General features: G+C 38.5%; 1 long non-coding RNA gene across 1 annotated transcript in view; it reads right to left on the reverse strand.

Moving 5' to 3' along the window:
- The window catches only part of LOC127209537 (uncharacterized), a 343,814-nt gene that overhangs the window by 71,903 nt on the left and 249,604 nt on the right, over positions 1 to 22,307 (reverse strand). The gene's annotated exons all lie outside the window — the stretch shown is intronic.

Consider the following 22,307-nt stretch of genomic DNA (forward strand, 5'->3'; position numbering starts at 1 on the left):
GACAAGACTCCTAGTAAAGGGAGAGGAACACAAACCTACCCACAAAAACTTAGACTGTATGTTTGCCCTGCCTACAAGATATGCAGGAATAAAGATAGAACAGATAGTGTAGAGACAGAGGGAATGTTCAACCAATGCCTAGCTCAACTCAAGGCCCACCTTATGGGAGGGCGCCAACCCCTGACATTATTAATGATATTCTGCAGACAGGAGCCTAGCAAAGCTGTCCTCTGAAAGTCTTCACCCAGCAGTGCTTTGAAACAGATGCTGAGACTCACAGTCAAACCCTGGGTAATAAGTAGGGAGTCTTGTGCAAAAGTTGGGGGAGGGAAGAAGAGTACCAGGAGGTGTCAGGAGTTCCTCAAGAAGACCAGCAAACTCAGTGGGGCTTGCTGAGAATGAAGCACCAACCAAGGACCATGTATGGACTAGACTTAGGCTCCCTACACAGATGTACCTAATGGGATGCTCAGACTTCACGTGGACCAGGGAGCAGGGGGTGTCTCTGACATGGACTCTGTCTTTTTGATCACTTTCCCCTGGTGGGACTGCCTTGCCAGGTCACAGGGGAAGAAAACACATTCAGTCCAGATGTGGCTTGATAAGCTGGGGTGGATGGGAAGAGGGATTCTCTTTATCTGAGGAATAGGGGAAATGGGTTGGGGGGAGAGAGGGAGGATGGTGGGACTGGAAGGGGATAAGGGATAGAGCTACAACTAGGATATAAAGTAAGTAAGTAAGTAAGTAAGTAAGTAAGTAAGTAAGTAAGTAAATAGATAGATAAATAGAGAGTTATAACTGAATAGGCTTTATTTCCAAAAGCTCCAGGCTGTGCACCTGACAATTTGTACCTATCTGGCCGCAGGTTCATGAGGAGACTATGTGCCATTTTATTTTATTTCTATGTGCCATTATATCCCCTCAATGCCAGACAAGTTATCTGATACATTATAGCCAATAAACACTTGTTAAATAACTGAAATTGGAAATCATTCAAGGAGCAGAAAAGATGGATTCATGTTATAGATTTCCATGATTTCTAGTTTAAAATAGGGCTATATCTCTCTGGCTATGTTTTAAGATATTGAAGTCAGGGGCTCTGTCACTAGTAATGATAAGGACAGCTGGCTTGACATAGCATTGCTCATTGTAATATGGTTCCTTTTCTCCCACTTACTATAGAATTAGGCATTATTGTGGCTAGGTAAAGATGAGAAAAATAAGTCTCTGCAAGGTGAAATAGTTTGTTCAGCTTATAGAGTTTAAACCTTTGAAGAGTGGATTTCAATCCTGTTTGTCAGTGTGTAGCATGGTGAAATCATCTCCATATTCTTCTGTGGAATCATCCCCTATTCATATTGAGTAGGATGTGACTTTAGGTGGAAAAATAACTACAAGAGTCAAGGTAAAGAATCTGAAGTCCATCTTGTATGCTCCAAGGACTTTGCATTATCTGAGGACTGGTCCTTGGGAGTAAGGGGCAATAGGGAGGACTCTGGTCACTGTCCTGAGACATGATGCTTTTCTATTACTGCATATCAAGTTTCTTCTGGATGTACCAGATATAATCAGTTCTATTTTCTGAGCTTACCACTGTACAATTTCTTTCACCAACTGATCTCATTTTTACTTTTTCTTCTGTCAACATATAATCAAAGATGCTTAACATTCAAGGACAATCAATTTTGACTTATAGGAAAATGTCAAGAGGGAGAGGCTGACTTTTAATATTCTGGACTTTGCTAGAAATCATGACCTCCTTTTGGGCTAAACCTCATTTATTCCAGAATTCTGTTTTAATCAGTCCCTATTGGCCATGCTTCCTACTTGTAATTTTACACTTGAACCCAGGTTTAAATGTGGACTCCATCAGTTACCATTGTCCAATATTATCCATTTGCTTCATCTGTTCTATCTCAAGGACAATCTACACACTTTGCAATTAAGATGTGAAATCCAAACTTATGGACATTTTGGTGTCATATCGATGGAAGTGTAGATATCTGTGGCTAGTTAATTAGTTCATAGAAGTTTCTATAGATTCTATGCTGTTGTTTGGGCTGAAAAGTGAGATTTTCCCCAAATACTTAAGATCAGGTAACCATTGTTTACTATGTATACCAGTGTCAACTCTAGGACTCTGTTCTTACAATTGGCCCAGTCTGATGCAAGCAGAGTGTATTCTACTGAATCATGGCTCCTGATGTGCTAAGTTATATTATTGGGTTGGTGTGATCCTTTCACTTCAAATCTGGCTTCACCTTTACTCCAGTGTTGTCTATAAATATATAATAGATAAGAGAGAGAACTAACAGTACCTTAGTAACTAATATATATTTCTATGCTCTTAAGGATTTGGAGAACATCTCACTTTTGACCAGAAGGAATATCACCCCAAGAGTCACAAACACTTCCTGACTAGCCCAAGCATCAGCATAGAATCCACAGAACACTTCTATAGCCCTACCTCAGCAGAATTTAAAGCAGACTGGGCCAAGAACAAAAGTCCTGAAATTGACCTCAGTGTATATAGAGATTATATTTTCTCATTCTATTGTACCTTGGAGCATGTTTTCATTATCACAGTTAGTAGATGAACTAATATTTAAAGATGATGGTTCAAACTCTGGACAAGAGTTCACAAAGTTTAAGAGACTTCCTCCTGCCCCTGGTTTTTCTCATTCTAACCCAGATTTCATGCAAGAGACAAGGAGATTATTTTCTTCTGTTTTAGAGACCTCTTCTCTCAGGAAATTTAGAGAGAGCAAGACTGAGGCCCTAACAAAGATTTTAAAAAATAATTATTTTATACTTGTGAGGTTGTGTCCTTACAAAGCTCATAGTGTGGTGGAACAGACAGACAAGGGAACATGAGTTACATGATAGGACAAGATTTGGGCCATAGGAATGAATTTCCGAACCAATAGACTCTTGAAAGATTGGTAGAAATCTTGCAGTTTGAAGTCATGTAAGTGTTACAGCTCTTGGGGGAAAGGCTTCCACAATGGCAGTGTTTAGCTCTGATCCAGTGGGAGAAGGTTCCTAAAAGGTGTTACAGTTCTGAAGGAAAAGATATCTGGAAGACAAGACCCAAGGAATACCACAAGGTTGAATGGCACAACATACTTCGCACATTGATTTATTAAGAGAGAAGAGGTCTGAAGGGTTCCTGGGCAAGAAGCAACAAGAACTGAGCAGAAGATGGGGTTTATATAGCGTTTCTAGAGGGTGGAACATTCTAGGTTTGAGATTGGTTGGTTTTCAAGTTCAGAGCTTTGGCTTTTTACTCTGCAGGGCAGAAGCTAGGCTTGAGTTAGTGCAGTTTGAGTGTTCTGTGGGTGAAGCTTGGTTGTTAGGTGTCCTTAGGGGAGGGAGAATCCTGGCCATTCATATGTCACAAGAGGCTGAGAAGTCACACTTACGGGAAGAGTTCAAGCATAACCAGCAATTGAAGATAAGCAGAGAGATGTAGAGGTGACAAAGTAAAAAGTTAAACAAGGCTGAAAACAACATGCATTGAGATGAAAGTTTAAAAAGGGAATACAATTTTTATGTATCTAAATCAGAGTTAATAAGATAAAAGGCTGTAGAGAGATTTGTGCAGGATGAGAAACTAAACAGAATGAAGAAAAATGGAGAGAGAAACAAGACCTCAGACCATGGAAGAAACTTGATCATATGACATCACATGTTTAAATCCAACAATGGTAGCATCAGCTGGGAAATTATTAGTTTATTAGGGCTTCTTTCCTTGGTTTTGCTAGTTTCATCTCAGGACCTATTTATCAGGTGAAGTTCAGACTAGTATGATGATGAAAAACAGCAAAAACAAAAAAATCTAACTATAAAATTCAAACACATCAATGAGCCTGGCTGACATCTCCTTAGTATCAATGATCCATCCCAGCTGAGTCATTTCCAGATTTCCAGCTCATTGAATCTGTGGTAGTTGTTTTCAACCAGTACATTGTGTGATAGTTTGTCAACATGTGACAGAAAATTATATCCATCAAATCTCTAAGGGAGAAAAACATAAAAACCAATAGAAAAGTGTGTCAAAGTCCCACCTAATAAGTTTTTGTATCTACAACCAATAACCAGGGTATCTAGATCTGTTCAAAGAATTATGTTAAGGAACTTAGTTTAGCCTAGGTGAGTACTCTGTTTTCCCTTAAATAAAAACTTTGATTTACTCAAAAATTGTGGCAGGAAAGAAAGCTAGATTCCAAAAACCTCCCAGCAACTCACAGTGTAGATGCAAACTGTAGAAGGGAGAGTGTCCTGGGTGCCTATTACCAGAAAGAGAGCAAGATACAAAGCCAATATCCTGGATGTGAACAGTTAGGATAGTAGCTGTCACTTTAAGAAGACAAAGCCAAGGTTAGGAGGCAGTAGTCAGCACTGATGAGAGCAGTATCATTTCATACAACCAAAGAAGCATTGCGTAGGTGCTTAATAAAGATCTCTGTTCTCAAGGAGTTAACCTAGCAAAACAGGCATAGACAAGTACCTTTTAGTTGGATCTAGTTAAAGCAGGAATATCCACCACTTCAAGGGATAAAGAGGAAAGGGAGAGATTGAGATCATCAGTTCCTCAATGCCTGAAAACTGAGGTGTGAGCATCTAAGAAGAAACTGATGGCAAGTTGGTACCAGTTCTACAAGAACCCAGTGGATCCTAAGTGATGGGTGGGGTGCATCATTCTGCACCCAGGGAAAGATCTTCACCCACTGCTATGAGTAACTACAAGGAGGAAGATGAAGACACTCTCAGAAAGTGTGAAGAATCCTAACTGCAAATAATATCTGTGTCAAGTAAAGGTCAGCTGCTGGGGCCAATATAACAGAATCCATGGCAGACAGGAAAAAAAAAAAAAAGCAAGCCTATTTCTCTATTTCAGAGAAGCAGTCCCTCAGTTCCTATGAGTGGCGGGATCTATGTGTATTTCCAATAAAGAAGAAACGTTGTAGAGAGTCCCCACTTCAGGATTGGAAATAAAGATGGTGGTTTGGGGGCTGGGGCATAGGAATTCACCTTTGACTCCTAGACCTGGTGAAGTGTGTAAGTGTCTTCACAGAGAAAGTTGTAACAAAAGGAGAGTGGTGGGAAAGAGGGACTTGGAATAAGTTAGCAACATGTTGATGTGAGATTACATTTTTAAAATGTTTATTAATTAATTTATTCACTTTATATCTTGATCATAACCTCCTTCCCCCTCTCCTCCCAGCCCCACCCTCCCTATCTCATCCCTATTCCTCAGAAAAGGAGAGATCCCAATCACCCACCTCAACTCATCAAGTTGCATCAGGAGTGAGTTTGTTCTCTTCCTCTGTGGTCTGGTAAGGCAGTCCCATCAGGGGAAGTGATCAGAAGCAGGCAACAGAGTCCATGTAAGAGACATCCTTTGCTCCAATTACTAGTGGACCCACATGAGGCCTCAGCTGCTCATTGACTACATCTATGTAGAGGACCTAGGTCCAATCCATGTATGGTCCTTGGTTGGTGCTTCAGTCTCAGAAAGCTCCTCTGGGCCCTGCTTAGTTGGCACTGTTTGTCTTCTTATGGAGTTCCTCTCACATACAGGTCCTTTTATCCTTCTCCCATTTTTTCCACAAGACGCCTTAAGCTTTGCCCAGTGTTTGGCTGTGATTCTCATTACCTATTTTGAAATGCTGCTAGGTGGAGCCTCTCAGAGGACAGCTTTGCTAGGCTCTCGTCTATAAGCACAGCAGAGTATCATTAATAGTGTCAGTGTTGACTATTTTCAATTGATTAGGTCTTGGGTTGGGCCAGACATTCCCTAACTGTCTGTTCTATCTTCATCTCTGAACTACATTTCAATGCCTGCATTTCCAATGAAGGTAACCAGAAGGCTCCAAGGCAGTGTCAACATATTTCAACAGCATCCGTTGCCTGGTCTAATGCATCTTAACTGGCAGAAACAGGCCTCAGCTTAGCACCTACAGCAGATAGCACTTCCCAATTTGATAACAGTATTTTTCTGTGTGCTCTGCACCTAACTTCTGGTTTGTGGGCAGTGGTTTTGGTTCTTCATTTCTATATATTCATAGACTAATTAAATTTAATTAAGAAAAGCATGAGTATATTTGAGGATATATAGACAGTGAATATGACCAAAAGAGAAAATATTACACCTTGTATAGAAATTATTTACACCAAGAAAAATGCCAAGATGTACATTAAATGTTTATTCAATTAAAGAGTGAACAGTGTGAATTGAAGTCACTGGAAAGCACAGGTTTGTTCAGGCCTTTTGAGCTTTTTGTCTCAGCCCAGAAAACATGCCTACTCTAGTCCAGTGGATCCCACCTTACTGTCTGGCATTTCTTCTCCAAAAGCAAAAGTATTTCTAGACTGATGAGCACAATTTCATTGTAAATATGAAATCAAGATTTGGTTTCTGGCACAGAGTTCAAATGTTCTCCCAACTATAGGCAGGTTTGTTGGTTTTAACAGCTCATTCCCTCTAGAGGAATAACAAATTTCCTTTCCATTTCTTTCTCAGTTATATTATCCTATTATTAAATAAACCCATGAAAATTAGAACTTTAAAAAAATATTAACTCAAAATGTATATAGTGAAGACACTCTGGAGTAACAGGCTCCAGGCTCTGTCTCACTTCCTTTTATCCCATTCACAACATTAGAGCTGTAGTGATTTAAACAAATATATTTTTAAAGTCTGGTCTCAATCATTGTTATATCTCTACAAGATGTTTAAAGGGAATTTAATTAGTTCTCATTTTGGTGTTTGAATCATCTATTTACATTATGATTGATAACAGTAGCAAAATTAAAGCTATGAAGTATTAATGAAACTAATTTTATGGTTTAATATAATTCCACAACCTGAAGAACTATCTTAAAGGACTGCAGCACAGGAAGGTTGATAACTCCTTTAATAAAGTATTAAATTGCAACTCAAGGTCAAGTTGGGTAGAAACCAATGCCTATGGTTACATCATGGGCCAAGCTTCTGCTCTTGGTCATTTTGAAGACTTTGGAGATCAGTCTCTCTTCCTCGAACAGTGCAGTTAGGCCATGTCATCTCAGAGAACAACCAGCCAAGCTGGATGCTAAGTCAAATGGATAAAGGACTATTTGGCTGAATAAGATTTTTTTAACCTACATTTACAGCACCATGCAATCAATGAGAACTACTCATTTAGTAGTGTTTCAAGATTAGATGCCCCTGAGGTTCAGGTTCAGAGGAAATTTCTTCCCATGATCAAGACTTTATTTAAGAATTATCCTTTTTCTCTGGATCATAGGAGTGTCTGAGTACATGAACGCCTATGAATAATTGTTATATTTTCAGTAGTAGCTACCTTAACCTGCAAGGAATTTTAAAATTAGAGATGATTCTTGAAGAATATTTAAGTCTTTGAATTTAAATGATGTCTAGTTGAACTTTCTATCTCTCCATTTTAAAATGACTATTACATGGGTTTATTGAATTGATCTCAGTATCTCTAACAATGACAGGATTGGCAGGTTTAGCATCCTGGGAAGCAGTTTGTCCAGTTGCTTGAAAACTCTCAATATTGGACATTTCTAAGAGCAGTAGTAGGGTCCTAAGTAATGGCTTTTAATGATTATTCATGGAATCCTCTATTGAGGATGTTAGAAACAAAAAGGGGTGCTTTGTGTTTGTGACTCACCATGGTTATCATCCTGAATTCAGTCCCTCAATGTGATAATTATTATCAGCTCCATTTTACAAATGGAGAAAACAAGGCTAAGAAAGCACAAAATATTCTTTTATTTTAAGTAATAAAATATATGGTTGGGGTTGAAATAATGCCTCTATGCACCAAGCCTGTGCTATTTTCGTGGCCTCAGTGCAGTTGCCACAGTCTCAGGAATACTTTAATCCAAAAGTTCTCAGCCTTTTTTTCCTCATGCATGCTAAAGATTCAACTCCTAATACATTGCCATGGCAACTGGAGACCGAGTCACCTATGCCATCTTTTTCTCCCTCTGTGAGAAAACAATAGTCACAACCCTCAAGAGGCTTGTGTTTGAAGAATGAAAATCTACATAAAATATATTAATATACCCTAAATCTTTTGCATTCCACAGTCTCTTCCTGAAGGATCTCTCATCGTTTAAACTTTACACTTTAGCAGGAAGAAATCATCTGCCTAGATGGAGAAATTTAAAAGGTATTTGTAAATGAATGCTTGCTGATGGTGAGGCTTTACTGAGGCTGGGGGATGGGGAAGGGCAAAATCAACTTCAAACTGAAGAGTTTTCAGCTCAGATAGACATTCTATTTGGGACTTCAAATGAGGCATGCAATGGAATCCAAAGTCTGTAACCAAGGTGAACCATCACAGCCAGTGCAGTTCAACACCACTTAGCAACATGAAGGGATATAAGATAGACTTACCCACTGCTGGAGTTTAGGATTATTGCAGAAGAAAACACTGTTTAAAATTTGCAAACTAATTTTATTAAATCTATGCCTGAGTAAATCATGAGTAATCTATTCACTAGGTTTTAATGATGAATTTGAAGCAAGTCCTCATTTTGTAAAATTTTACAGAGATAAATTCCCTGTGGGTTTTGTTGTTGTTGGGCTTACTTACGTTCAGAACATATGGAGGGTTACTGTAAACTGACCCTAACAGAAAAAAGAGGGAATTATCACTCCTTTTCTATGAGACAGGAACATTTTCAAACAGGACTGTGCTTGCCTCCCACAGTCACCTTCTCATGTTCACATTACTGTTCTTTATAGTTTAGGTAAGGAAATTGACACAATGTGATTTGTAGCATGCCAAAAATTAGAAAAAAAGCTAGGACCAAGATATTGGAAGACAAGTAGTAAGAATTTATTTGATTAATATTCGAGAGGATCTACCATCATCTAGAGAAATCATTCATTTTTTTAAATTTATTTTTTAATTTCTTCACTTTCCTCTTCCCAGTCACACCCTCCCACTCTCTTCCCCCTATCCTATGCTCCCTATGCCTCATAAAATGGGAGCTCCCCCAAACCCACTCCAATATATCAAGTCAAATCAGGACTGAGCTCATACTCTTCCACTGAGGCTGGACAAGGTAGCCCCACAAGAAGAAAGTGATCCAAAAGCAGGCAACAGAGTCTATATCAGAAACAGCCCCTGCTCCCTTACTAGGGTATCCACATGAAGACTAAGCTGACCATTGGGTAGATATGTGTAAAGGGCCTATGCTCCATCCATGCATGTGGTATGTCCTCACTTATATGCAGATATTAGCCATATAGTATAGGACAACCAAACTACAATTCATAAACCCGCAAGGAGTGCCCAAGGGAAAATGCTTGAATCTCACTCAGAAGGTTAGAAAGAACAGAAATCAGAACTGGAAGAAGAGAGAGAGCAGAGTAGGAGAGGAAATATGGAGGGAAATGAAGGTGGGGATCAAATATGGGGAGAGTGCAGGCAGGACAGAGGGATTTGAAAGAGAAAACAAACCAGGGTAGGAGCAACACTATCTGAGACTCTTAGGAGCAGGGATCATAGAGACTGAGAAATTAGTCATTCAAAACTAGAATAGAACTGTTTGAATTATAATATAATTTCTAGAAAATAGCACCAGTAGTTGACATTGCAGAGATTTCCCTTGAAATTTAAGAAAAAGTTGCATTATTTTCAAATTTATTTATTTATTCACTTTACATCCTGATTTTAGCCCCCCCCTTAGTTCTATCCTCTCTCCCTCTTTCCCTCTTACACCTCCTCTATTCCTCAGAAAATGGGAGCCCTCCTGACCTACTCACTCCAGCTCATAAGGTCTCATCAAGACTGAGCACATCTTCTTGGCCTGTGGCCTGGCAAGGCAGCCTCAACAGTGGGGAGTGATTAAAAAGCAGGAAAATAAGTACTTATCAGATACAGCCCCTGTTCACCTTACTAGGAGACCCACATGAAGCCTGAGCTGCCCCTTTCCTACATCTGTGTATGGTGCCTAGGTCCTGTCCATACATGGTCCTTGGTTTGTGCATCATTCTCCACAAGCCCTTCTGGGCCCTGGTTAGTTGGCTCTGTTGGTCTTCTTGTGGAACTCCAGCTGCCTCCAGTACTTTTATCCTTTTCCCTACTTTTGCACAAGACTCCCTACTTGTCATCCAGTGTTTGGCTATGAATCTCAGCATCTATTTCAAAACGCTGCTGGGTGGTGCCTCTCAAGGGACAGCTATGTTAGACTCCTGTCTGTGACCATGGAAGAGTATCCTTAATAGTTAGTGTCAAAGGTTGTCTCTATTCCATGGGATGGGTCGCAGGTTGGGCCAGTCACTAATTAGATATTCCCTCAATCTCTGCTCTATCTTTGTCCCTGCACATAGAGTCATCCCCATATCCTCCCAGAAGTCTACCCTATCTTAGGTCTCTAGCAGAGATGCCTCTGTCCATAGTTTCTGCTTTCACTGCAGCCCACTTACCTCTATTCCCCATTTTTAATTGTATTATTTTGTTTGTTGATGTTTAATTTTTTGTTATTTATGTATTTTGGATATTAGCCCTTTGTCTGATCTTTCCCAATCTGTAAGCTGACTTTTCATTCTATTGACAGTGTAATTTGCCTTACAGAGGTTTTTCAGTTTCAAGAGGTCCCATTTATTTATGGTGTATCTTGGAGCCTGAGCTGCTGGTGTGCTGTTCAGGAAGTTGTCTCCTGTTCCAATGAGTTCAAAGCTCTTCCTCACATTCTCTTCTAATAAATTTTCTGTTTGTGGTATTATGTTGAGTTCTTTGTTCCATTTGGACTTAGGTTTTGTATAGGGTGATAAGTTTACCTTTTTCTACATGTAGACATCTAGTTAGATCAGCACACTTTTTAAAAGATTCTTTCTAATTTACATCATATGGTTTTGGTTTCTTGTTTTTAAAAAGTGGCCATAGTGTGTGATTTTATTTTTGGGACTTTGGATCTATTTCTATGTCAGTGCCATGCAGTTTTTTATTACTATTGGTCTGTATAGCTTGTATACCTTGAAGTCACAGATAAAGATACCTCCAGAACTTCTTTTATTATATAGTATTGTTTTAACTATTATGGGGTTTTTTGTTGTTGTTTATTTGTTTTGTTTTTCCCATATGAGGTTTAGAATTGCTTTTCTCGAGGACTATAAAGAATTGTGTTGGTACTTTTATGGGATTGAACTGAATCTGTAGATTGCTTTTGGTAAGCCATTTTTACTATGTTAATTCTACCAATCCATGAGCATGGGAGATCTTTCTGTCTTCTTATATCTTCTTTTGCCACAGGTATACCCTATATACTTTATATTATTTGTGGCTATTGTGAAGGGTGCAGTTTCCCTAATTTCTTTCTCAGCCCATTTGATGTTTGCACAGAGGGGGGCTACTGATTTTTTAAACTAATCTTGTATCCAGTCATATTGGTGAAAGTTTCTATGAGCTGTGGTGTTTCTCTGGTAGAATTTTTGTGGTCCCTTGTCTATACTATCATATCTGTGAATATTGATATTTTGACTTCTTCCTTTCCAGTGTGTATTCCCTTGATCTCTGTTCATTTTCTTATTGAAGAGATACAGAAAGAGTTGCCTGCCCTGACTTGTCTGTGATTTCAGTTGGTATTGCTTCAAGTTTCTCTACTTTTAAGTTGATGTTGGCTATTGGCTTGCTTTATTGTGTTTAGGTATGCACCTTGTATCTCTTTTTTTAAATATATTTTATTAATTTATTCATATTACATCTCAATTACTGTCCCATCCCTTGTATCCTCCCAGTCATCCCTCCCTCCCATTTTCCCTTTACTCCCCTCCCCTATGATGGTGACTGAGGGGGACCTCCCCCACCTGTATATGCTCATAGGGTATCAAGTCTCTTCTTGGTAGCCTGCTATCCTTCCCCTGAGTGCCACCAGGCCTCCCTATCCTATTGACACTCTAGGTGAGAGAAGCATGGAAGAATGGGGAAATAGAAGAATCCAGAGGGTCCTAGAAACCTACAAGAAGAACATCATGAAGGGCAGATCTGGGCCCAGGGGTGCTGCTCAACCAATGGCACCAGACAAGAGCAATACGTGCAGTAAACTTCGAACCCCTACCCAGATCTAGTCAATGGACAGGACATTCTTCACAGTTGAGTGGAGAGTGGGGTCTGACTTTTACACAAATTCTGGTGCCCCATATTTGAGAACCTTGTATCTCTTATGTTCCCAATACTTTTAAGGTAAAGTGCTATTAATTTTGTCAAATGCTTTTTCAGCATCTAATGAGATAATCATGTGTTTCTTCCTTTCAGTTTGTTTATATGGTGAATTACGTTGATAGATTTTTGTATATTGAACCACCCCTGCATTCGTGAGATGGATCCTATTTGATCATGGTTCATGATACTTTTGATGTGTTCTTGAATTCAGTTTGAGAATATTCTGTTGATTATTTTTCCATCAATGTTTATGTGGGAAATTGGTCTGAAATTCTTTCTTTGTTGAGTCCTTGTGTAGTTTAGATATCAGGGTGGCTGTGGCCTCATAAAATGAGTTTGGTATACCACTTCTGGGCATATACCCTAAAGGTGCTCTACCATAACACAAATACATTTGCTCTACTATGTTCATAGCACCTTTATTCACCATAGCCAGAATCTGGAAACAACAAAAGCATGCATAAAGAAATTATGGGACATTCACACAATGGACTACACCTCATCTATTAAAAATGAGAATATCATGAAATTTGCAGGAAAGTGCATATACCTAGAAAAGATCATCCTGAGAGATGTAACTCAGACCAGAAAGATGCATGGTATGCACTCACTTATAAGTGGACATTAGCCATATCATACAGGATAACAGTACTACAATTCACAGACCTAAAGAATCTAAGTAACAAGGAGTTCTGTTTGATTCTCATTCAGAAGGGAAAATGTAATAGACACCAGAAGCAATTGAAGAGAGTGAATAGTAAGGGAGCCTATGGTGGAGGTACTCTGAAAAACTCCACTCAGCTGGGCATCAAAACAAATGCTGAGAGTCACAGCCAAACTTTGAGCAGAGCACAAGGACATTTATGGAAGAGTGGAGGGATAGAAGGACCCACAGGGGATTGGAGCCCCACAAGGAAATCAATAGAGCCAACAAATCTGGGCCTGGGGGGAGGGGTGCCCTGCAGAGACTGATGCAGTAACAAATGACCATGTGTGGAAAGAACATAGAACCCTCTCCTCATATGTAGTTGATAGGCACCTCAGTCTCTATGTGGGTCCGCTAATATGGGGAGCAGGGTCAGTGGAGGAGAGCTTCCTCTATCTTAGTACTAGGAGAGGAAGGAAAAGGTAGGGAGGGTGGGTCCAGCAGAAGATGAGGCAAGGGGACAAAATTGGAATGTAAAGTGAATAAATTAAAAAAAAACTTAAAAATAAAAATTACTAAATAAAATCTAATGAAATAAAAGAATTAATTTGGCAAAATTCTTTCTGTTTCTATATTTTGGAACAGTTTTAGAAGTATTGGTATTAACTGTTCTTTGAAGATCTGGTTGAATTCTGTGCTGAGACTATCTGGTCCTGGGCTTTGGGGGGGGGGCAATGGAATTAATTGCTTCTATTTCCTTAGGGATTATAGTATTATTTAATGTATTTGCCTGATTTCATTTAACTTTGGTAAGTAAACTCTATCAAGAAAAATTTCCATTTCATTTAGGTTTTCCAATTTTGTCGAGTATAGACTTTTGACCCTAATGATTCTTTGGATTTCTTCAGTGTCTGTTGTTCTATCCTCCTTTTCATTTCTGATTTTGTTAATTTGAGTACTGTATATCTGCCTTTTAATTTGGCGAAGAGTGTGCCTATCTCTATAAAGAAAATGCCTTCTACCCATGCTCATGAAAGAATCCTAACTAAACTTATTGAGTGAGTCAAATACAATGCAATGTGAAAGAAGGATAGGCTAGGGAAGAAACAGGTCAGCAGGAGTGCCAGGGAGTAATAAAGAATGGTAGGGATGCAGTATACTACATATACTTGAGCTTGTCAAAATAAATATTTTAAAAGAAAAAAAACAGAATGTTTCTTGTTAATTTTCTCAAAGAATCAACTCTTGGTTTTATTAATTTTTGTATTGTTTTTTTTATTTTTAAATTATTGCTTTCAGCTCTCTGAGTTTGATTATTTCCTGTCATCTACTCATCTTGAGTGTGTTTGCTTCCCCTCCCATAGCTTTCAGGTGAGCAGTTAAGTGGCTAGTATGAAACATGTCCAATTTCTACATGAAGGCACTTAGTGCTATGAAGTTTTCTCTTAGCACAGCTTTCATTGTGTCCAATAAGTTTGGGTATATTGTGCCTTCATTTTCTTTAGGACATTTTAAATTGCTTTCTTTATTTGTCCCCTGACCCAGTGGTCATTGAGTAAAGAGTGGTTCAGTTTCCAGGAGTGTGTAGGCTTTTTCTTACTTCTGTTGTTGCTGAAGTCAGGCTTTCATCCATGGTGATCTGATACAGTACAATGTGTTAATTCAGTTTTCTTGTGTCAGTTCAGGTTTGCTTTGTGACCAACTATATGGTCAATTTTGGAGAGGTTCTATATGGTGATAAGAAAAAAGTATATTCTTTTGGGTTTGGGAGAAAAGTTTTGTAGACATCTATTAGGTCCGCTTGATTCATGATATCTGTTAGTTTCCTTATTTTTCTATTTGGTTTCTGTAGTGATAATCTGTCCATTTGTGAGAGAATAGTGTTGAATTTTCCCACTGTTAGTGTGTGGAGTCAATTTGTAATCTAAGCTTTAGTAATGTTTTATTTGTTTGATTTACAAATGTGCGTGCCCATGTATTTGGGGCATAGATGTTCTGAATTGAGGTGTCATTTTGGTGGAATTTTCCTTTGATGAGTATAAAGTATCCTTCTCCATCTCTTTCAATTAAAGTGGTTGAAAGTCTATTTTATTAGATATTGGGATGGCTACTCCAGCATGCTTTTTGGATCCGTTTGCTTGAAAAAAAAAAAAACTTTTTCAATCCTTTTACTCTGAGATAATATCTGTCTTTGTTGTTAAGTTGTGTTTCTTGTATACAGCAGAATGTTGGGTCCTATTTACAAATCTATTTTGTTAGTCTGTTTTTTTATTGGAGAATTGAGTCCATTGATGTTGAGACATAGTAATGACCAATGATTTTTAGTTTCTTTTATTATGATTTTGATGATAATCTTGACTTCTTTTTATTTTTTCCTTGGGGAGTTATCTAGATCCTATGTTTCCTTGGGTGTAATTGACCTCATTGGATTGGAGTTTTCCTTCTAGGATCTTCTTTAGGACAGGATTTGTGCATAGATGTTGTTTAAATTTGGTTATGTCATGGAATATCTGCTTCCTCCACCTATGGTGATTGAAATCTTTGTTGAGTATAGTGGTCTGAGCCTACATCTTTTGTCTCTTAGGGTCTGCATGATATCTTTCCAGGCCTTCTGGCTTTCATAATCTCTGTTGAGAAGTCAATCTCTGTTTTGATTCTGATCGGCCTGCCTTTATATGTTACTTGGAGTTTTTGCCACTTTTAATATTGTTTCTTTTGTTTTGCTTTGATTATTATTTGACAGGAAGAATTTCTTTTCTGGTCTAATATATTTGGTGTTCTGTAAGCCTCTTCTATGTTTAAAAACATCTCCTTCTTTAGGTTGGAGACCTTTTTTTGAAAATATTTTCTGGTTCCTGAAATCTGGAATCTTCTCTTTCTTCTATTCCTATTATTCTTAGCCTTCATTTTCTCATGGTGCCACTGATTTCCTGTATATTTTGTGTTAGAAATGCTTTCCATTTAATGTTTCCTTTGACAGATGTATTAGTATCTTCTACACATGGAACTCTTTCCTACATCTCTTGTGTTTTGTTGGTATGCTTACCTCTGTGGTTCCTGTTCTCTTTCTAAGTTTTCAATCTCCAGGATTTTCTCAGTTTGTATTTTCTGTATTAATTGCATTTCCATTTTTAGATCTTGAACCATTTAATTCATTTTCTTCACCATTTGGTTGTGTTTTTCCTGTATTTCTTTGAGTTATTCATTTCCTCTTTAAAGGCCGCCACGTGTTTGATTGTATTTTCCTGCATTTCTTTGAGAGATTTATTTGTTTCCTTTTTAAAGGCTTCTACCATATTCATAATCATAGTTTAAGGTCATTTTCATATGTTACATGTGTTATGATATCCAGAGAAAGCTTCTGTATTGCCTTGGTTTTTGTTGATTGTATTCTTACAATGGTCTTTAGCCATCTGGTTTTCCCTGGCTTTGGCTAGTTGTACCTGGAATCTGCTGGGCTTCTTGGGTATGGGGGAGGAGCCTTAGGTCATGGGCCAGGGGCTGAATCTCCTCTAGTAGCCTGCAGTTCTTCTTTGCTGGTTGAATCCCAGTTGGACCTGTAGTCAGGGAATTAGGGTGCGTGTCTCTGACCTATATGATCCAGTGAGATCCTGCAGGTCTCCTCAAGAATGCTTGGAGAGCTGTGAACCATAGGCTATATCTGCATGTCTCTGAAATCTGAATTTGTCTTCAGGATGGCAGTATAGTCAGGAATTCTGAAGTGGTAGCACGTGTGTTTGGAAGTTAGGGTCCTCTCCTCACTCCAGAAGAATATGAATGGATACTGGTGTCTCAAAATCAGCCATGCAGATGCTTGCTAGTTCAGATGCTCCTGGTGCTCAGATGCAGTTGGATACTGTCATCTTTGAACAGGGACCCTGTATGCCCCTATTTTTTAGCCAGTCTCCACAGGGGGACCAGCAGAACTCTGGACTAGAGGCTAGGATCCTGTCCCTGGTAGTCAGGAGTTGTCCTCAGGGGTGGTAGTAGGAGTCTTGGGTCTGGACACCAAAGCTGTGCTTTTCTAGAACTCCAGAGTTAGGCAGACGTTGCCAGGTTCCATGAGCTTATGACCATGTGTGATTCTTGGACTTGGAAGTCATCAGCAGGCATGGGGCAGGGCTGGAACTATGCATCCCTAGCTCCCAGGATGCCTTCTCGTGTCCAGGAAACACATACATTGGCATTTTTGAGTCAGCACCCAGTTGGTCTACAATCTCTGATCTTCTGCTATTCAGATATGGTAGGCACTGGGCACCACCATCTTGGAAAGTCAAAGTTACATTGTTATTATAGGTGAAGAAATGGAGGCATAAGAGGCTGAAAACAACAGTTCAGGTTCTATAGCTGGTCAATGATTAAATCATGGTTCCCATAGAAGCAATTCTGGTACATGTTCTTAACTATTTAGCTCTACTGTGATTTGATTAGTCAAAAAAGCCTTGTGAATAGATGCCAGATGTGTATATTGGGTCTAGACCATGTCCTTGATTCATAGTCATAAAGGCTAGGAAATACTTGTAAATTTGTGACTCCAGACCATGAGGACACTGGTTATCCTAATGGTGAAGATCAACATGGACTAGGCAAGTTATTTCTGTGAAGGCAATGGTGGATTTCCCTTGCCTTCTGTTCCTTATCCTCTCTCTGTTTATCATCTGATCCAAATTTGAGTCCACAGCTTCCCCTATGTGTCTTCTGTCCTTTGAATTTCCACTTTCAAATCTATTTCTCGTCCCTTACCTCTATGCCACCAAACTTCTTTGCTTTTTGTAAAAAAAAAAAAAAAAAAAGAATTTATTTATTTATTATTTGTACAGTATTCTGCCCAAATGTGTGCCTGCATACCAGAAGAGGGCACCAGATCTCATTGTGGATGGTTGTGAGCCACCATGTGGTTGCTGGAAAATGAAATCAGGACCTTTGGAAGAACAGTGCCTTTAACCTCTGAGCCATCTCTCCAGCCCCAAACTTATTTTTATAATAAGCATTTCCATTAATAAGAAGCCTATTTGAGGCAGTAACAGCCCTGAACCTGTTGTTCCCTCTCAGAAGTTCTCTTTCTTACTATCTCTATCTAACTCCTACTTCCCTCTCAGGACCAGATCAAATAGCCATCACCAATCATATCTTCCATGATTCCTTCAAGCAGGGTAAGCTTAACTTTGGTGTCACCAAACTGCCTAACTGTGGTTTCTTTGCACTCATATCTTGCTTTGCATACAAATTGCAAGCTTGTCTCTACTATGAGAATATCAGCTGTTAAAGGGAAGAGACAGTTATTGTGCAGTTTCTTACATTATCTGACACATAATAAAAATAAATATTGAATGAACAAGTGAATGATTAAATGAAACATATTGAACATTATTAAGTTAACAGAATATTCATTTGAGAAATAAATTGGTATCAAGATTACATATCAGTTTGTTTTTAACTGGACAGTGTTAACCCACCCCATTAATTAGACCACCTATAGGTATTGAAACAAATTTGAGAATACAAATCTGTTGATCTGACACTCCAGAAAACAGTACACTGGTTTGCCACAAACAGCCAGCTTCTTTCTGGCTGACCATTTTTCTTTATAAACATGAAGGGTATCTTCCCAGAAGGACAACAGAATCCTAACTGTCATGTGTAATAGCCCTAAACTGCCATTCTTAGATGCTTTTAGGGGAGGATTTTGCTTCCAGTAAATAGATTTGGAATCAATAAGCATTTATTGAACAGCTGGAGTATGTGCAGAATCCTCACACACATTCTCTAATTGACATTAACCTGATATGGTTTGTTTCATTTGACCTGAGTTTTTGAACAACCCTGTAAGATATGGTCAATTATTTTCACTTTTGAGAGGAGAAATGTGAGTTAAAACAGTTTAGAGATTTACTTGCAGTTATAAAAGCAGTGATATCTGCCTTTGGAGTCTTGATATTCTAATTCCAATCACATTTTCTCTACCATTGTAGAGCAAAATGGGGCAAGAGGGAAGATTTTACCAATTAATCTTGTAATCTTGTTTAAGATGAAACAGTCTGTCAGTCATCAGGGTGTATTCTTATTTTTTAAAGATATATATATCTCTGTGTGTGTGTGTGTGTGTGTGTGTGTGTGTGTGTGTGTGTGTGTGTGTGTGTGTGTGTGAGTGTATCCATGTGATGTGGGAGTATGTGCACATAAGCCCAATTGGGTATGGAGACCAAAAGATGATACTGGATGCTCTGGAGAGGGAGTGCTCTGACATGAGTATTCTGCAAGGACAGTATAAGCCTTTAACTACTTTCTCATCTCCGGAATGTAATCTTAATCAAAATCAAGAACTCACCTTGAAGATACAGTTGGCATCCTCATTTATCCTTCTGCATCTGGAAATTGAGGCTTTACTTCTACCAGTATTAGAAAGGATCACTATTATCTTCTCTTATATGTCACAGAGGGAAGCAAAGATTTTCATTAGTCCTCAGGAAGAAGATTTATGTAAAGGCTACTACATTGTTCCTTCTGGGGAGGCATGGACTCAATGTTGGCATGGGAAAGTAGAAGTCTTTCTGTCTTTTCCTTTGGTCCTGTCTGTTCATCTATGATTGACTGATACTGAGGCATATCCTATTCTGCAAACAGAGAGGACTACACTGGCAAGTTGGTGAGAGTAATTCAAAGGAGATACAAAAGTAACAAGCCCATTTGATTTTATGTAAGCTTACTTTCTCTTTTGTGTCTTATTTTTCCCCTTAATTTCTCTATCCACAGACTGGATAAGGAGGGATAATACTGATTGGCTTCTGTAAGCATACCATCCTCATCTGCTCTTAACTGTAGTTTTGACATTAACTATCCAGTCTTTTCCTCACCTGCTAGACCAGCAGCATTTGATAGTAACAACCATGTTCTTCTGTCTTGAAACTTCTTTCTTCCATGTTATTCCTTTCCTGGTCATTCTTTCCTTGTTTTAACTGATATTGTCTACATTCACTTCCTTCTCTCAAATCTTATATTTCTAGCTGCATATCTAAATGTTTTTTTATTTATCTGTAAGTTATCCTCGAACAATCACATGAGCTCCTGGATTTTTCTGATGAACATTTTTTCTATTATCTTCCTAGACCCAGTACTTGTGAATGTAGCTACTGATTCATTCTGATAATCCCATGAACACTATTTCAACCATACTCAAAATAAACTCATCACCTTCCCACTTTAAAAAATTCTCTTTGCTGACTCATTTCTGCTGACTTGCTAAAGTTTTTTTTTTAACCTCTAATCCCAGGATGCAGGAGACTAGTAAGAGTTATTCCTCATTTTTCCTTCTTCCTCAGATAGGCATTGAAACCAGTTACCTATCTGGCCACATTTGCTTTACAATATATCTTAACTGGTTCTCTTCTGTCATTCCTACTAATCTGATTTCATTCAAAACCTCATTATCTTTCACCAGAATTATTTCTCTATTTTTATGCCCAACTCCCCTCTAACAGACCATCCATGTGGACTCTGTGAGAACTTTTTAAGATAAAAATACACCATGAAACTCCACGTAAGGCCTTTGGTTGCTCCCTAAGACCTATTGCATAAGGCTTTGCTCTTAGTACATGGCATAAGCCTTAGTCTTGCTGTCCATCAATTCTTTACTTTCTAGTAAAATAAATAATTTTTTAAAACTTTTATGTGTCAATTCCTTTGAGAGACTTCACCCAGAAATTGATGGAAACAAATGCAGAGACTCACAGCTAAACACTAGACAGAGCTTAAGGAATCCTATGGAAGGGCTGGGGGAATGATCACTGGCTACTGCCCATCATCTTCATATGGGATTTTTATACTGGCTTTGATTTTTTTCTTTTCCTTACCCCTTGGCCTGTGATTCCCAGTCATAGAATTTGTCACAGTACAGTACACTGCCCTGCCTGTCCCTTGGCGGTTACAAAGTCAATGTCAGATCCCAGCACTGGGTCTGCAGAATAGGGATGTAGGATCAGCTTTGATCAATATAATGGTGTATAAAACTCCCAAGAGAGACCTTGAATAATGAGACACTAACTACAAAGTCATGCTCTGGATAAGTCTTGTTGTGCTAGTGTTTTTCTGGTCTTAGTTCTTTCCAGTGAGGATAAAGTAGGATCTTTTGGAAAATACTAATGAAGGACACTTAACAAAATTGTTTTTCAGGTCTCATTTAGTTAATTATATTATTGAGATGGGTGTATGGGATGCAGTTTCTCTATCATACATAGGAGATACTATTTCATATATATGTCCTAGTCATCTGGCTTCTACAATCTTTCCACACCTTCTTCCATGATCTTCACTGAGTTTTGGTGTAGAAGTTGAGCTGAAGCTGTATCAGCTGGTTCTGGGGACCCATGGTCAGCTTTTCTATGCATTGTGACTGATTATATCTTTCTGTAGTGATATACATTTGCTTCAGAAAGAAGCTTCTTTGATGAGGGTGAGAGCTACAGTTATCTGTGAATATAAGAGTAGATGTTTAGAATGTGGTAGAAGAGTTCCTAGTTTAGAGAGGCTGTGGTAATGGGCTCGCCTCTAGGGTCCTTGGCATCACCAACCATGAATAGTGGGCTAAGTTGACCATGTCAGGAGTGAAACCCTTCTTATCATGTGACCAGAAGGAGAATCAGTCTATTTCAGGGGTGAGTTCCCTGATATGTGATCCAATACTAAGCATGCAGCCCTACCTGTATATGCATGAGCAGCATTAAATGAACTTATTAGGTTATATTTCTCAATTCATGAGTATACATGAAACAATAATAACTAAGGAATAAGAAATCGTGGATTTGAGAGAGGGACACTGCGGGAGTTGAGGGGATATGGTGTAAATATAATACTCATGTATAAAATTCTCAAAAACAGACTCCACACTCATCTCTTAACTATGTGTAGATACTAGCAAATAATGAACATCAATACATATCACTCTCATGTCAAACTATAAATGCTTCTGTGTTTTTATAAAACTTTCGTTCTACAAAATAATTTCTAGGAAGTTATTTCTGCTCCTAGAAACATAGATAGCCTTTTTTTCTAAAGAACTAACTGCATTTTCTTTTCCTGGGTCTGATTGTAAGAAAATCTTACTTTTGCCAAAGTGATGTGTTTATTGAAATGTAATTCTGCTCTAGGTTGGACTAATCAGAATCTTCCATAGAACTTTTTGACAAAATTTTTACAAACTCCCCCCCCCAAAAAAAAAGAAAGAGGGAAGGAAAGAAAGAAACTTGTTACAATTAGAATTATGAATCTTTGGTTTCTGTGAGATGTTTTGGACATCTTCTTTTTCTCATAGAAGGATTATGAAACAGAAAGGGTTTATGACTTGCAATTCATAAACTCCAAGATCAGGCCTCTGCTAACTTTTATATTAAATCGAGAAAAAGACAAGGATATTCACTCCCCTTCCTGTTTAATGTATTTCTTGAAGGAATAGGAAAAATAGGAAAGCAAGCCCATGT

Source organism: Acomys russatus, chromosome 26 (assembly GCF_903995435.1).
Source record: "Acomys russatus chromosome 26, mAcoRus1.1, whole genome shotgun sequence".
Classification (NCBI taxonomy): Eukaryota; Metazoa; Chordata; class Mammalia; order Rodentia; family Muridae; genus Acomys; species Acomys russatus.